Consider the following 16,418-nt stretch of genomic DNA (forward strand, 5'->3'; position numbering starts at 1 on the left):
GGGTGGGGGTGGTGGGAGACATGAGTGGGGGCCTGGTGGGGGCTGCCCATGGTGGCAGGGGGGTGGGGGTGGTGGGAGACATGAGTGGGGGCCTGGTGGAGGGTGACCCTGGATGCTGGGTGGTGGGGGTGGTCGGAGACATGAGTGGGGGCCTGGTGGAGGCTGCCCCTGCACTGCTGGGGGGTGGGGGTGGTGGGAGACATGAGTGGGGGCCTGGTGGAGGGTGACTATGGGTGCTGCGGGGTGGGGGTGCAGGGAGACATGAGTGGGGGCCTGGTGGAGGCTGCCCCTGGATGCTGGGGGGTGGGGGTGCAGGGGGACATGAGTGGGGGCCTGGTGGAGGGTGGCCATGGTGGCAGGGGGGTGGGGGGGTGGGAGACATGAGTGGGGGCCTGGTGGAGGGTGACCCTGGGTGCTGCGGGGTGGGGGTGCAGGGAGACATGAGTGGGGGCCTGGTGGAGGCTGCCCCTGGATGCTGGGGGGTGGGGGTGCAGGGGGACATGAGTGGGGGCCTGGTGGAGGGTGGCCATGGTGGCAGGGGGGTGGGGGTGGTGGGAGACATGAGTGGGGGCCTGGTGGAGGCTGCCCCTGCACCGCTGGGGGGTGGGGGTGGTGGGAGACATGAGTGGGGGCCTGGTGGAGGCTGCCCCTGCACTGCTGGGGGGTGGGGGTGGTGGGAGACATGAGTGGGGGCCTGGTGGGGGCTGCCCATTGTGGCTGGGGGGTGGGGGTGGTGGGAGACATGAGTGGGGGCCTGGTGGAGGCTGCCCCTGCACTGCTGGGGGGTGGGGGTGGTGGGAGACATGAGTGGGGTCCTGGTGGCGGCTGCCCATGGTGGCAGGGGGTTGGGGGTGGTGGGAGACATGAGTGGGGGCCTGGTGGAGGCTGCCCCTGCACTGCTGGGGGGTGGGGGTGGTGGGAGACATGAGTGGGGGCCTGGTGGGGGCTGCCCATGGTGGCAGGGGGGTGGGGGTGGTGGGAGACATGAGTGGGGGCCTGGTGGAGGGTGACCCTGGATGCTGGGGGGTGGGGGTGGTGGGAGACGTGAGTGGAGGCCTGGTGGAGGCTGCCCCTGCACTGCTGGGGGGTGGGGGTGGTGGGAGACATGAGTGGGGGCCTGGTGGAGGCTGCCCCTGCACTGCTGGTGGGTGGGGGTGGTCGGAGACATGAGTGGGGGCCTGGTGGAGGCTGCCCCTGCACTGCTGGGGGGTGGGGGTGGTGGGAGACATGAGTGGGGGCCTGGTGGGGGCTGCCCATGGTGGCAGGGGGGTGGGGGTGGTGGGAGACATGAGTGGGGGCCTGGTGGAGGCTGCCCATGCACTGCCCGGGAGGGTGGGGGTGGTGGGAGACATGAGTGGGGGCCTGGTGGGGGCTGCCCATGGTGGCAGGGGGGTGGGGGTGGTGGGAGACATGAGTGGGGGCCTGGTGGAGGCTGCCCCTGCACTGCTGGGGGGTGGGGGTGGTGGGAGACATGAGTGGGGGCCTGGTGGGGGCTGCCCATGGTGGCAGGGGGGTGGGGGTGGTGGGAGACATGAGTGGGGGCCTGGTGGAGGGTGACCCTGGATGCTGGGTGGTGGGGGTGGTCGGAGACATGAGTGGGGGCCTGGTGGAGGCTGCCCCTGCACTGCTGGGGGGTGGGGGTGGTGGGAGACATGAGTGGGGGCCTGGTGGAGGCTGCCCCTGCACTGCTGGGGGGTGGGGGTGGTGGGAGACATGAGTGGGGGCCTGGTGGGGGCTGCCCATGGTGGCAGGGGGTGGGGGTGGTGGGAGACATGAGTGGGGGTCTGGTGGAGGGTCACCCTGCATGCTGGGGGGTGCGGGTGTTGGGAGACATGAGCGGGGGCCTGGTGGAGGGTGACCCTGGATGCTGGTGGGTGGGGGTGCATGGAGACATGAGTGGGGGCCTGGTGGAGGCTGCCTCTGGATGCTGGGGGGTGGGGGTGCAGGGGGACATCAGTGGGGGCCTGGTGGAGGGTGGCCATGTTGGCAGGAGGGTGGGGGATTTTTCGACATGAGTGGGGGCCTGGTGGAGGGTGACCCTGGATGCTGGGGGGTGGGGGTGCAGGGAGACATGAGTGGGGGCCTGGTGGAGGCTGCCCCTGGATGCTGGGGGGTGGGGGTGCAGGGGGACATGAGTGGGGGCCTGGTGGAGGGTGGCCATGGTGGCAGGGGGGTGGGGGTGGTGGGAGACATGAGTAGGGGCCTGGTGGAGGCTGCCCCAGCACTGCTGGAGGGTGGGGGTGGTGGGAGACATGAGTGGGGGCCTGGTGGACGGTGACCCTGGATGCTGGGGTTGTGGGGGTGCAGGGGGACATGAGTGGGGGCCTGGTGGAGGGTGACCCTGGATGCTGTGGGGTGGGGGTGCAGGGGGACATGAGTGGGGGCCTGGTGGAGGGTGACCCTGGATGCTGGGGGTTGGGGTGCAGGGGGACATGAGTGGGGGCCTGGTGGAGGGTGGCCATGGTGGCAGGGGGGTGGGGGGGTGGGAGACATGAGTGGGGGCCTGGTGGAGGGTGACCCTGGATGCTGCGTGGTGGGGGTGCAGAGAGACATGAGTGGGGGCCTGGTGGAGGCTGCCCCTGGATGCTGGGGGGTGGAGGTGCAGGGGGACATGAGTGGGGGCCTGGTGGAGGGTGGCCATGGTGGCAGGGGGGTGGGGGTGGTGGGAGACATGAGTGGGGGCCTGGTGGAGGCTGCCGCTGCACTGCTGGGGGGTGGGAGTGGTGGGAGACATGAGTGGGGGCCTGGTGGAGGCTGCCCCTGCCCTGCTGGGGGGTGGGGGTGGTGGGAGACATGAGTGGGGGCCTGGTGGGGGCTGCCCATGGTGGCAGGGGGGTGGGGGTGGTGGGAGACATGAGTGGGGGCCTGGTGGAGGCTGCCCCTGCACTGCTGGGGGGTGGGGGTGGTGGGAGACATGAGTGGGGTCCTGGTGGGGGCTGCCCATGGTGGCAGGGGGGTGGGGGTGGTGGGAGACATGAGTGGTGGCCTGGTGGAGGCTGCCCCTGCACTGCTGGGGGGTGGGGGTGGTGGGAGACATGGGTGGGGGCCTGGTGGGGGCTGCCCATGGTGGCAGGGGGGTGGGGGTGGTGGGAGACATGAGTGGGGGCCTGGTGGAGGGTGACCCTGGATGCTGGGGGGTGGGGGTGGTGGGAGACATGAGTGGTGGCCTGGTGGAGGCTGCCCCTGCACTGCTTGGGGGTGGGGGTGGTGGGAGACATGAGTGGGGGCCTGGTGGAGGCTGCCCCTGCACTGCTGGGGGGTGGGGGTGGTGGGAGACATGAGTGGGGGCCTGGTGGAGGGTGGCCATGGTGGCAGGGGGGTGGGGGGGTGGGAGACATGAGTGGGGGCCTGGTGGAGGGTGACCCTGGATGCTGCGGGGTGCGGGTGCAGGGGGACATGAGTGGGGGCCTGGTGGAGGGTGGCCATGGTGGCAGGGGGGTGGGGTGGTGGGAGACATGAGTGGGGGCCTGGTGGAGGCTGCCCCTAGATGCTGGGGGGTGGGGGTGCAGGGGGACATGAGTGGGGGCCTGGTGGAGGGTGGCCATGGTGGCAGGGGGGTGGGGGTGGTGGGAGACATGAGTGGGGGCCTGGTGGAGGGTGACCCTGGATGCTGCGGGGTGGGGGTGCAGGGGGACATGAGTGGGGGCCTGGTGGAGGGTGACCCTGGATGCTGGGGGGTGGGGGTGCAGGGGGACATGAGTGGGGGCCTGGTGGAGGGTGGCCATGGTGGCAGGGGGGTGGGGGTGGTGGGAGACATGAGTGGGGGCCTGGTGGAGGCTGCCCCTGGATGCTGGGGGGTGGGGGTGCAGGGGGACATGAGTGGGGGCCTGGTGGAGGGTGGCCATGGTGGCAGGGGGGTGGGGGTGGTGGGAGACATGAGTGGGGGCCTGGTGGAGGCTGCCCCTGCACCGCTGGGGGGTGGGGGTGGTGGGAGACATGAGTGGGGGCCTGGTGGAGGCTGCCCCTGCACTGCTGGGGGGTGGGGGTGGTGGGAGACATGAGTGGGGGCCTGGTGGGGGCTGCCCATTGTGGCTGGGGGTGGGGGTGGTGGGAGACATGAGTGGGGGCCTGGTGGAGGCTGCCCCTGCACTGATGGGGGGTGGGGGTTGTGGGAGACATGAGTGGGGTCCTGGTGGGGGCTGCCCATGGTGGCAGGGGGTTGGGGGTGGTGGGAGACATGAGTGGGGGCCTGGTGGAGGCTGCCCCTGCACTGCTGGGGGGTGGGGGTGGTGGGAGACATGAGTGGGGGCCTGGTGGGGACTGCCCATGGTGGCAGGGGGGTGGGGGTGGTGGGAGACATGAGTGGGGGCCTGGTGGAGGGTGACCCTGGATGCTGGGGGGTGGGGGTGGTGGGAGACGTGAGTGGGGGCCTGGTGGAGGCTGCCCCTGCACTGCTGGGGGGTGGGGGTGGTGGGAGACATGAGTGGGGGCCTGGTGGAGGCTGCCCCTGCACTGCTGGTGGGTGGGGGTGGTCGGAGACATGAGTGGGGGCCTGGTGGAGGCTGCCCCTGCACTGCTGGGGGGTGGGGGTGGTGGGAGACATGAGTGGGGGCCTGGTGGGGGCTGCCCATGGTGGCAGGGGGGTGGGGGTGGTGGGAGACATGAGTGGGGGCCTGGTGGAGGCTGCCCATGCACTGCCCGGGAGGGTGGGGGTGGTGGGAGACATGAGTGGGGGCCTGGTGGGGGCTGCCCATGGTGGCAGGGGGGTGGGGGTGGTGGGAGACATGAGTGGGGGCCTGGTGGAGGCTGCCCCTGCACTGCTGGGGGGTGGGGGTGGTGGGAGACATGAGTGGGGGCCTGGTGGGGGCTGCCCATGGTGGCAGGGGGGTGGGGGTGGTGGGAGACATGAGTGGGGGCCTGGTGGAGGGTGACCCTGGATGCTGGGTGGTGGGGGTGGTCGGAGACATGAGTGGAGGCCTGGTGGAGGCTGCCCCTGCACTGCTGGGGGGTGGGGGTGGTGGGAGACATGAGTGGGGGCCTGGTGGAGGCTGCCCCTGCACTGCTGGGGGGTGGGGGTGGTGGGAGACATGAGTGGGGGCCTGGTGGGGGCTGCCCATGGTGGCAGGGGGTGGGGGTGGTGGGAGACATGAGTGGGGGTCTGGTGGAGGGTCACCCGGGATGCTGGGGGGTGCGGGTGGTGGGAGACATGAGCGGGGGCCTGGTGGAGGGTGACCCTGGATGCTGGGGGGTGGGGGTGCATGGAGACATGAGTGGGGGCCTGGTGGAGGCTGCCTCTGGATGCTGGGGGGTGGGGGTGCAGGGGGACATCAGTGGGGGCCTGGTGGAGGGTGGCCATGTTGGCAGGCGGGTGGGGGATTTTTCGACATGAGTGGGGGCCTGGTGGAGGGTGACCCTGGATGCTGGGGGGTGGGGGTGCAGGGAGACATGAGTGGGGGCCTGGTGGAGGCTGCCCCTGGATGCTGGGGGGTGGGGGTGCAGGGGGACATGAGTGGGGGCCTGGGGGAGGGTGGCCATGGTGGCAGGGGGGTGGGGGTGGTGGGAGACATGAGTAGGGGCCTGGTGGAGGCTGCCCCAGCACTGCTGGAGGGTGGGGGTGGTGGGAGACATGAGTGGGGGCCTGGTGGAGGGTGACCCTGGATGCTGGGGTTGTGGGGGTGCAGGGGGACATGAGTGGGGGCCTGGTGGAGGGTGACCCTGGATGCTGTGGGGTGGGGGTGCAGGGGGACATGAGTGGGGGCCTGGTGGAGGGTGACCCTGGATGCTGGGGGTTGGGGTGCAGGGGGACATGAGTGGGGGCCTGGTGGAGGGTGGCCATGGTGGCAGGGGGGTGGGGGGGTGGGAGACATGAGTGGGGGCCTGGTGGAGGGTGACCCTGGATGATGCGTGGTGGGGGTGCAGAGAGACATGAGTGGGGGCCTGGTGGAGGCTGCCCCTGGATGCTGGGGGGTGGGGGTGCAGGGGGACATGAGTGGGGGCCTGGTGGAGGGTGGCCATGGTGGCAGGGGGGTGGGGGTGGTGGGAGACATGAGTGGGGGCCTGGTGGAGGCTGCCGCTGCACTGCTGGGGGGTGGGGGTGGTGGGAGACATGAGTGGGGGCCTGGTGGAGGCTGCCCCTGCACTGCTGGGGGGTGGGGGTGGTGGGAGACATGAGTGGGGGCCTGGTGGGGGCTGCCCATGGTGGCAGGGGGGTGGAGGTGGTGGGAGACATGAGTGGGGGCCTGGTGGAGGCTGCCCCTGCACTGCTGGGGGGTGGGGGTGGTGGGAGACATGAGTGGGGTCCTGGTGGGGGCTGCCCATGGTGGCAGGGGGGTGGGGGTGGTGGGAGACATGAGTGGTGGCCTGGTGGAGGCTGCCCCTGCACTGCTGGGGGGTGGGGGTGGTGGGAGACATGGGTGGGGGCCTGGTGGGGGCTGCCCATGGTGGCAGGGGGGTGGGGGTGGTGGGAGACATGAGTGGGGGCCTGGTGGAGGGTGACCCTGGATGCTGGGGGGTGGGGGTGGTGGGAGACATGAGTGGGGGCCTGGTGGAGGCTGCCCCTGCACTGCTTGGGGGTGGGGGTGGTGGGAGACATGAGTGGGGGCCTGGTGGAGGCTGCCCCTGCACTGCTGGGGGGTGGGGGTGGTGGGAGACATGAGTGGGGGCCTGGTGGAGGGTGGCCATGGTGGCAGGGGGGTGGGGGGGTGGGAGACATGAGTGGGGGCCTGGTGGAGGGTGACCCTGGATGCTGCGGGGTGGGGGTGCAGAGAGACATGAGTGGGGGCCTGGTGGAGGCTGCCCCTGGATGCTGGGGGGTGGGGGTGCAGGGGGACATGAGTGGGGCCTGGTGGAGGGTGGCCATGGTGGCAGGGGGGTGGGGGTGGTGGGAGACTTGAGTGGGGGCCTGGTGGAGGCTGCCCCTGGATGCTGGGGGGTGGGGGTGCAGGGGGACATGAGTGGGGGCCTGGTGGAGGGTGGCCATGGTGGCAGGGGGGTGGGGGTGGTGGGAGACATGAGTGGGGGCCTGGTGGAGGGTGACCCTGGATGCTGCGGGGTGGGGGTGCAGGGGGACATGAGTGGGGGCCTGGTGGAGGGTGACCCTTGATGCTGGGGGGTGGGGGTGCAGGGGGACATGAGTGGGGGCCTGGTGGAGGGTGGCCATGGTGGCAGTGGGGTGGGGGGGCGGTGGGAGACATGAGTGGGGGCCTGGTGGAGGGTGACCCTGGATGCTGCGGGGTGGGGGTGCAGAGAGACATGAGTGGGGGCCTGGTGGAGGCTGCCCCTGGATGCTGGGGGGTGGGGGTGCAGGGGGACATGAGTGGGGGCCTGGTGGAGGGTGGCCATGGTGGCAGGGGGGTGGGGGTGGTGGGAGACATGAGTGGGGGCCTGGTGGAGGCTGCCGCTGCACTGCTGGGGGGTGGGGGTGGTGGAGACATGAGTGGGGGCCTGGTGGAGGCTGCCCCTGCACTGCTGGGGGGTGGGGGTGGTGGGAGACATGAGTGGGGGCCTGGTGGGGCTGCCCATGGTGGCAGGGGGGTGGGGGGGGTGGTGGGAGACATGAGTGGGGGCCTGGTGGAGGCTGCCCCTGCACTGCTGAGGGGTGGGGGTGGTGGGAGACATGAGTGGAGTCCTGGTGGGGGCTGCCCATGGTGGCAGGGGGTGGGGGTGGTGGGAGACATGAGTGGTAGCCTGGTGGAGGCTGCCCCTGCACTGCTGGGGGGTGGGGGTGGTGGGAGACATGAGTGGGGGCCTGGTGGGGGCTGCCCATGGTGGCAGGGGGTGGGGGTGGTGGGAGACATGAGTGGGGGCCTGGTGGAGGGTGACCCTGGATGCTGGGGGGTGGGGGTGGTGGGAGACATGAGTGGGGGCCTGGTGGAGGCTGCCCCTGCACTGCTGGGGGGTGGGGGTGGTGGGAGACATGAGTGGGGGCCTGGTGGAGGCTGCCCCTGCACTGCTGGGGGGTGGGGGTGGTGGGAGACATGAGTGGGGGCCTGGTGGGGGCTGCCCATTGTGGCAGGGGGGTGGGGGTGGTGGGAGACATGAGTGGGGGCCTGGTGGAGGGTGACCCTGGATGCTGGGGGTGGGGGTGGTGGGAGGACATGAGTGGGGGCCTGGTGGAGGCTGCCCCTGCACTGCTGGGGGGGTGGGGGTGTTGGGAGACATGAGTGGGGGCCTGGTGGAGGCTGCCCCTGCACTGCTGGGGGGTGGGGGTGGTGGGAGACATGAGTGGGGGCCTGGTGGGGGCTGCCCATGTTGGCAGGGGGGTGGGGGGGGTGGGAGACATGAGTGGGGGCCTGGTGGAGGGTGACCCTGGATGCTGGGGGGTGGGGGTGCAGGGGGACATGAGTGGGGGCCTGGTGGAGGGTGACCCTGGGATGCTGGGGGGTGGGGGTGCAGGGGGACATGAGTGGGGGCCTGGTGGAGGGTGGCCATGGTGGCAGGGGTGGGGGGTCGGAGACATGAGTGGGGGCCTGGTGGAGGGTGATCCTGGATGCTGGGGGGTGGGGGTGCAGGGAGACATGAGTGGGGGCCTGGTGGAGGGTGACCCTGGATCCTGGGGGGTGGGGGTGCAGGGGGACATGAGTGGGGGTCTGGTGGAGGGTGACCCTGGATGCTGGGGGGTGGGGTTGGTGGGAGACATGAGTGGGGGCCTGGTGGAGGGTGACCCTGGATGCTGGGGGTTGGGGGTGCAGGGAGACATGAGTGGGGGCCTGGTGGAGGGTGACCCTGGATGCTGGGGTGTGGTGGTGCAGGGGGACATGAGTGGGGGCCTGGTGGAGGCTGCCCCTGCACTGCTGGGGGGTGGGGGTGGTGGGAGACATGAGTGGGGGCCTGGTGGAGGCTGCCCCTGCACCGCTGGGGGGTGGGGGTGGTGGGAGACATGAGTGGGGGCCTGGTGGAGGGTGACCCTGGTTGCTAGGGGTGGGGGCAGGGGGACATGAGTGGGGGCCTGGTGGAGGGTGACCCTGCACTGCTGGGGGGTGGGAGTGTTGGAGTCATGAGTGGGGGCCTGGTGGAGGCTGCCCCTGCACTGCTGGGGGGTGGGGGTGGTGGGAGACATGAGTGGGGGCCTGGTGCGGGCTGCCCATGGTGGCACGGGGTGGGAGACATGAGTGGGGGCCTGGTGGAGGCTGCCCCTGCACTGCTGGTGGGTGGGGGTGGTGGGAGACATGAGTGGGGGCCTGGTGGAGGCTGCCCCTGCACTGCTGGGGTGGGGGTGGTGGGAGACATGAGTGGGGGCCTGGTGGGGGCTGCCCATGGTGGCAGGGGGGTGGGGGTGGTGGGAGACATGAGTTGGGGCCTGGTGGAGGCTGCCCCTACACTGCTGGGGGGTGGGGGTGGTGGGAGACATGAGTGGGGGCCTGGTGGAGGGTGACCCTGGATGCTGGGGGGTGGGGGGTGCAGGGAGACATGAGTGGGGGCCTGGTGGAGGGTGACCCTGGATCCTGGGGGGTGGGGGTGCAGGGGGACATGAGTGGGGGTCTGGTGGAGGGTGACCCTGGATGCTGGGGGGTGGGGTTGGTGGGAGACATGAGTGGGGGCCTGGTGGAGGGTGACCCTGGATGCTGGGGGTTGGGGGTGCAGGGAGACATGAGTGGGGGCCTGGTGGAGGGTGACCCCTGGATGCTGGGGTGTGGTGGTGCAGGGGGACATGAGTGGGGGCCTGGTGGAGGCTGCCCCTGCACTGCTGGGGGGTGGGGGTGGTGGGAGACATGAGTGGGGGCCTGGTGGAGGCTGCCCCTGCACCGCTGGGGTTGGGGGTGGTGGGAGACATGAGTGGGGGCCTGGTGGAGGGTGACCCTGGATGCTGGGGGTGGGGGTGCAGGGGGACATGAGTGGGGGCCTGGTGGAGGGTGACCCTGCACTGCTGGGGGGTGGGGGTGGTGGTAGACATGAGTGGGGGCCTGGTGGAGGGTGACCCTGGATGCTGGGGGGTGGGGGTGCAGGGGGACATGAGTGGGGGCCTGGTGGAGGGGTGACCCTGCACTGCTGGGGGGTGGGGGTGTTGGGAGTCATGAGTGGGGGCCTGGTGGAGGCTGCCCCTGCACTGCTGGGGGGTGGGGGTGGTGGGAGACATGAGTGGGGGCCTGGTGCGGGCTGCCCATGGTGGCACGGGGGTGGGGGTGGTGGGAGACATGAGTGGGGGCCTGGTGGAGGCTGCCCCCTGCACTGCTGGTGGGTGGGGGTGGTGGGAGACATGAGTGGGGGCCTGGTGGAGGCTGCCCCTGCACTGCTGGGGGGTGGGGGTGGTGGGAGACATGAGTGGGGGCCTGGTGGGGGCTGCCCATGGTGGCAGGGGGGTGGGGGTGGTGGGAGACATGAGTGGGGGCCTGGTGGAGGCTGCCCCTGCACTGCTGGGGGGTGGGGGTGGTGGGAGACATGAGTGGGGGCCTGGTGGAGGCTGCCCCTGCACTGCTGGGGGGTGGGGGTGGTGGGAGACATGAGTGGGGGCCTGGTGGGGGCTGCCCATGGTGGCAGGGGGTGGGGGTGGTGTTAGACATGAGTGGGGGCCTGGTGGAGGGTGACCCTGGATGCTGGGGGTGGGGGTGGTGGGAGACATGAGTGGGGGCCTGGTGGAGGGTGACCCTGGATGCTGGGGGGTGGGGGTGCAGGGAGACATGAGTGGGGGCCTGGTGGAGGCTGCCCCTGAATGCTGGGGGGTGGGGGTGCAGGGGGACATGAGTGGGGGCCTGGTGGAGGGTGGCCATGGTGGCAGGGGGGTGGTGGGGTGGGAGACATGAGTGGGGCCTGGTGGAGGCTGCCCCTGGATGCTGGGGGGTGGGGGTGCAGGGGGACATGAGTGGGGGCCTGGTGGAGGGTGTCCATGGTGGCAGGGGGGTGGGGGTAGTGGGAGACATGAGTGGGGGCCTGGTGGAGGCTGCCCCTGCACTGCTGGGGGGTGGGGGTGGTGGGAGACATGAGTGGGGGCCTGGTGGAGGGTGACCCTGGATGCTGGGGGGTGGGGGTGCAGGGGGACATGATTGGGGGCATGGTGGAGGGTGACCCTGGATGCTGGGGGGTGGGGGTGCAGGGGGATATGAGTGGGGGCCTGGTGGAGGGTGACCCTGGATGCTGGGGGGTGGGGGTGCAGGGGGACATGAGTGGGGGCCTGGTGGAGTGTGGCCATGGTGGCAGGGGGGTGGGGGGGTGGGAGACATGAGTGGGGGCCTGATGGAGGGTGACCCTGGATGCTGGGGGTGGGGGTGCAGGGAGACATGAGTGGGGGCCTGGTGGAGGCTGCCCCTGGATGCTGGGGGGTGGGGGTGCAGGGGGACATGAGTGGGGGCCTGGTGGAGGGTGGCCATGGTGGCAGGGGGGTGGGGTGGTGGGAGACATGAGTGGGGGCCTGGTGGAGGCTGCCCCTGCACTGCTGGGGGGGGAGACATGAGTGGGGGCCTGGTGGAGGGTGACCCTGGATGCTGGGGGGTGGGGGTGCAGGGGGACATGAGTGGGGGCCTGGTGGAGGGTGACCCTGGATGCTGGGGGGTGGGGGTGCAGGGGGACATGAGTGGGGGCCTGGTGGAGGGTGGCCATGGTGGCAGGGGGGTGGGGGTGGTGGGAGACATGAGTGGGGGGCCTGGTGGAGGCTGCCCCTGCACTGCTGGGGGGTGGGGGTGGTGGGAGACATGAGTGGGGGCCTGGTGGGGGCTGCCCATGGTGGCAGGGGGGTGGGGGTGGTGGGAGACATTGGTGGGGGCCTGGTGGAAGGTGACCCTGGATGCTGGGGGGTGGGGGTGGTGGGAGACATGAGTGGGGGCCTGGTGGAGAGTGACCCTGGATGCTGGGGGGTGGGGGTGCAGGGAGACATGAGTGGGGGCCTGGTGGAGGCTGCCCCTGGATGCTGGGGGGTGGGGGTGCAGGGGGACATGAGTGGGGGCCTGGTGGAGGGTGGCCATGGTGGCAGGGGGGTGGGGGGGTGGGAGACATGAGTGGGGGCCTGGTGGAGGGTGACCCTGGATGCTGGGGGGTGGGGGTGCAGGGAGACAGACATGAGTGGGGGCCTGGTGGAGGCTGCCCCTGGATGCTGGGGGGTGGGGGTGCAGGGGGACATGAGTGGGGGCCTGGTGGAGGGTGGCCATGGTGGCAGGGGGTGGGGGTGGTGGGAGACATGAGTGGGGGCCTGGTGGAGGCTGCACTTGCACTGCTGGGGGGTGGGGGTGGTGGGAGACATGAGTGGGGGCCTGGTGGAGGGTGACCCTGGATGCTTGGGGGTGGGGGTGCAGGGGGACATGAGTGGGGGCCTGGTGGAGGGTGACCCTGGATGCTGGGGGGTGGGGGTGCAGGGGGACATGAGTGGGGGCCTGGTGGAGGGTGACCCTGGATGCTGGGGGGTGGGGGTGCAGGGGACATGAGTGGGGGCCTGGTGGAGGGTGGCCATGGTGGCAGGGGGGTGGGGGGGGTGGGAGACATGAGTGGGGGCCTGGTGGAGGGTGACCCTGGATGCTGGGGGGTGGGGGTGCAGGGAGACATGAGTGGGGGCCTGGTGGAGGCTGCCCCTGGATGCTGGGGGGAGGGGGTGCAGGGGGACATGAGTGGGGGCCTGGTGGAGGGTGGCCATGGTGGCAGGGGGGTGGAGGTGGTGGGAGACATGAGTGGGGGCCTGGTGGAGGCTGCCCCTGCACTGCTGGGGGTGGGGGTGGTGGGAGACATGAGTGGGGGCCTGGTGGAGGGTGACCCTGGATGCTGGGGGGTGGGGGTGCAGGGGGACATGAGTGGGGGCCTGGTGGAGGGGGACCCGGGATGCTGGGGGGTGGGGGTGCAGGGGGACATGAGTGGGGACCTGGTGGAGGGTGGCCATGGTGGCAGGGGGGTGGGGGTGGTGGGAGACATGAGTGGGGGCCTGGTGGAGGCTGCCCCTGCACTTCTGGGGGGTGGGGGTGGTGGGAGACATGAGTGGGGGCCTGGTGGAGGCTGCCCCTGCACTGCTGGGGGGTGGGGGTGGTGGGAGACATGAGTCGGGGCCTGATGGAGGCTGCCCCTGGATGCTGGGGGGTGGGGGTGCAGGGGGACATGAGTGGGGGCCTGGTGGAGGGTGACCCTGGATGCTGGGGGGTGGGGGTGCAGGGGGACATGAGTGGGCGCCTGGTGGAGGGTGACCCTGGATGCTGGGGGGTGGGGGTGCAGGGGGACATGAGTGGGGGCCTGGTGGAGGGTGACCCTGGATGCTGGGGGGTGGGGGTGCAGGGGGACATGAGTGGGGGCCTGGTGGAGGGTGGCCATGGTGGCAGGGGGGTGGGGGTGGTGGGAGACATGAGTGGGGGCCTGGTGGGGGCTGCCCATGGTGGCAGGGGGGTGGGGGTGGTGGGAGACATGAGTGGGGGCCTGGTGGAGGCTGCCCCTGCACTGCTGGGGGGTGGGGGTGGTGGGAGACATGAGTGGGGGCCTGGTGGAGGCTGCCCCTGGATGCTGGGGGGTGGGGGTGCAGGGGGACATGAGTGGGGGCCTGGTGGGGGCTGCCCATGGTGGCAGGGGGTGGGGGTGGTGGGAGACATGAGTGGGGGCCTGGTGGAGGCTGCCCTGCACTGCTGGGGGGTGGGGGTGGTGGGAGACATAAGTGGGGGCCTGGTGGAGGCTGCCCCTGGATGCTGGGGGGTGGGGGTGCAGGGGGACATGAGTGGGGGCCTGGTGGAGGGTGACCCTGGATGCTGGGGGGTGGGGGTGCAGGGGGACATGAGTGGGGGCCTGGTGGAGGGTGACCCTGGATGCTGGGGGGTGGGGGTGCAGGGGGACATGAGTGGGGGCCTGGTGGAGGCTGCCCCTGGATGCTGGGGGGTGGGGGTGCAGGGGGACATGAGTGGGGGCCTGGTGGAGGGTGGCCATGGTGGCAGGGGGGTGGGGGTGGTGGGAGACATGAGTGGGGGCCTGGTGGAGGCTGCCGCTGCACTGCTGGGGGGTGGGGGTGGTGGGAGACATGAGTGGGGGCCTGGTGGGGGCTGCCCATGGTGGCAGCGGGGTGGGGGTGGTGGGAGACATGAGTGGGGGCCTGGTAGAGGCTGCCCCTGCACTGCTGGGGGGTGGGGGTGGTGGGAGACATGAGTGGGGTCCTGGTGGGGGCTGCCCATGGTGGCAGGGGGGTGGGGGTGGTGGGAGACATGAGTGGTGGCCTGGTGGAGGCTGCCCCTGCACTGCTGGGGGGTCGGGGTGGTGGGAGACATGAGTGGGGGCCTGGTGGGGGCTGCCCATGGTGGCAGGGGGGTGGGGGTGGTGGGAGACATGAGTGGGGGCCTGGTGGAGGGTGACCCTGGATGCTGGGGGGTGGGGGTGGTGGGAGACATGAGTGGGGGCCTGGTGGAGGCTGCCCCTGCACTGCTGGGGGGTGGGGGTGGTGGGAGACATGAGTGGGGGCCTGGTGGAGGCTGCCCCTGCACTGCTGGGGGGTGGGGGTGGTGGGAGACATGAGTGGGGGCCTGGTGGGGGCTGCCCATTGTGGCAGGGGGGTGGGGGTGGTGGGAGACATGAGTGGGGGCCTGGTGGAGGGTGACCCTGGATGCTGGGGGGTGGGGGTGGTGGGAGACATGGGTGGGGGCCTGGTGGAGGCTGCCCCTGCACTGCTGGGGGGTGGGGGTGGTGGGAGACATGAGTGGGGGCCTGGTGGAGGCTGCCCCTGCACTGCTGGGGGGTGGGGTGGTGGGAGACATGAGTGGGGGCCTGGTGGGGGCTGCCCATGGTGGCAGGGGGGTGGGGGGGTGGGAGACATGAGTGGGGGCCTGGTGGAGGGTGACCCTGGATGCTGGGGGGTGGGGGTGCAGGGGGACATGAGTGGGGGCCTGGTGGAGGGTGACCCTGGATGCTGGGGGGTGGGGGTGCAGGGGGACATGAGTGGGGGCCTGGTGGAGGGTGGCCATGGTGGCAGGGGGGTGGGGGGGTCGGAGACATGAGTGGGGGCCTGGTGGAGGGTGACCCTGGATGCTGGGGGGTGGGGGTGCAGGGAGACATGAGTGGGGTCCTGGTGGAGGGTGACCCTGGATCCTGGGGGGTGGGGGTGCAGGGGGACATGAGTGGCAGTCTGGTGGAAGGTGACCCTGGATGCTGGGGGGTGGGGTTGGTGGGAGACATGAGTGGGGGCCTGGTGGAGGGTGACCCTGGATGCTGGGGGTTGGGGGTGGTGGGAGACATGAGTGGGGGCCTGGTGGAGGGTGACCCTGGATGCTGGGGTGTGGGGGTGCAGGGGGACATGAGTGGGGGCCTGGTGGAGGCTGCCCCTGCACTGCTGGGGGGTGGGGGTGGTGGGAGACATGAGTGGGGGCCTGGTGGAGGCTGCCCCTGCACCGCTGGGGGGTGGGGGTGGTGGGAGACATGAGTGGGGGCCTGGTGGAGGGTGACCCTGGATGCTGGGGGTGGGGGTGCAGGGGGACATGAGTGGGGGCCTGGTGGAGGGTGACCCTGCACTGCTGGGGGGTGGGGGTGGTGGGAGACATGAGTGGGGACCTGGTGGAGGGTGACCCTGGATGCTGGGGGGTGGAGGTGCAGGGGGACATGAGTGGGGGCCTGGTGGAGGGTGACCCTGCACTGCTGGGGGGTGGGGGTGTTGGGAGTCATGAGTGGGGGCCTGGTGGAGGCTGCCCCTGCACTGCTGGGGGGTGGGGGTGGTGGGAGACATGAGTGGGGGCCTGGTGTGGGCTGCCCATGGTGGCACAGGGGTGGGGGTGGTGGGAGACATGAGTGGGGGCCTGGTGGAGGCTGCCCCTGCACTGCTGGTGGGTGGGGGTGGTGGGAGACATGAGTGGGGGCCTGGTGGAGGCTGCCCCTGCACTGCTGGGGGGTGGTGGGAGACATTAGTGGGGGCCTGGTGGGGGCTGCCCATGGTGGCAGGGGGGTGGGGGTGGTGGGAGACATGAGTGGGGGCCTGGTGGAGGCTGCCCCTGCACTGCTGGGGGGTGGGGGTGGTGGGAGACATGAGTGGGGGCCTGGTGGGGGCTGCCCATGGTGGCAAGGGGGTGGGGGTGGTGGGAGACATGAGTTCGGGCCTGGGTGAGGGTGACCCTGGATGCTGGGGGGTGGGGGTGGTGGGAGACATGAGTGGGGGCCTGGTGGAGGCTGCCCCTGCACTGCTGGGGGGTGGGGGTGGTGGGAGACATGAGTGGTGGCCTGGTGGAGGCTGCCCCTGCACTGCTGGGGGGTGGGGGTGGTGGGAGACATGAGTGGGGGCCTGGTGGGGGTTGCCCATGGTGGCAGGGGGTGGGGGTGGTGTTAGACATGGATGGGGGCCTGGTGGAGGGTGACCCTGGATGCTGGGGGGTGGGGGTGGTGGGAGACATGAGTGGGGGCCTGGTGGAGGGTGACCCTGGATGCTGGGGGGTGGGGGTGCAGGGAGACATGAGTGGGGGCCTGGTGGAGGCTGCCCCTGAATGCTGGGGGGTGGGGGTGCAGGGGGACATGAGTGGGGGCCTGGTGGAGGCTGCCCCTGCACTGCTGGTGGGTGGGGGTGGTGGGAGACATGAGTGGGGGCCTGGTGGGGGCTGCCCATGGTGGCAGGGGAG

Source organism: Ambystoma mexicanum, chromosome 3p, assembly GCF_040938575.1.
Source record: "Ambystoma mexicanum isolate Mex_15411 chromosome 3p, UKY_AmexF1_1, whole genome shotgun sequence".
Taxonomy (NCBI): Eukaryota; Metazoa; Chordata; class Amphibia; order Caudata; family Ambystomatidae; genus Ambystoma; species Ambystoma mexicanum.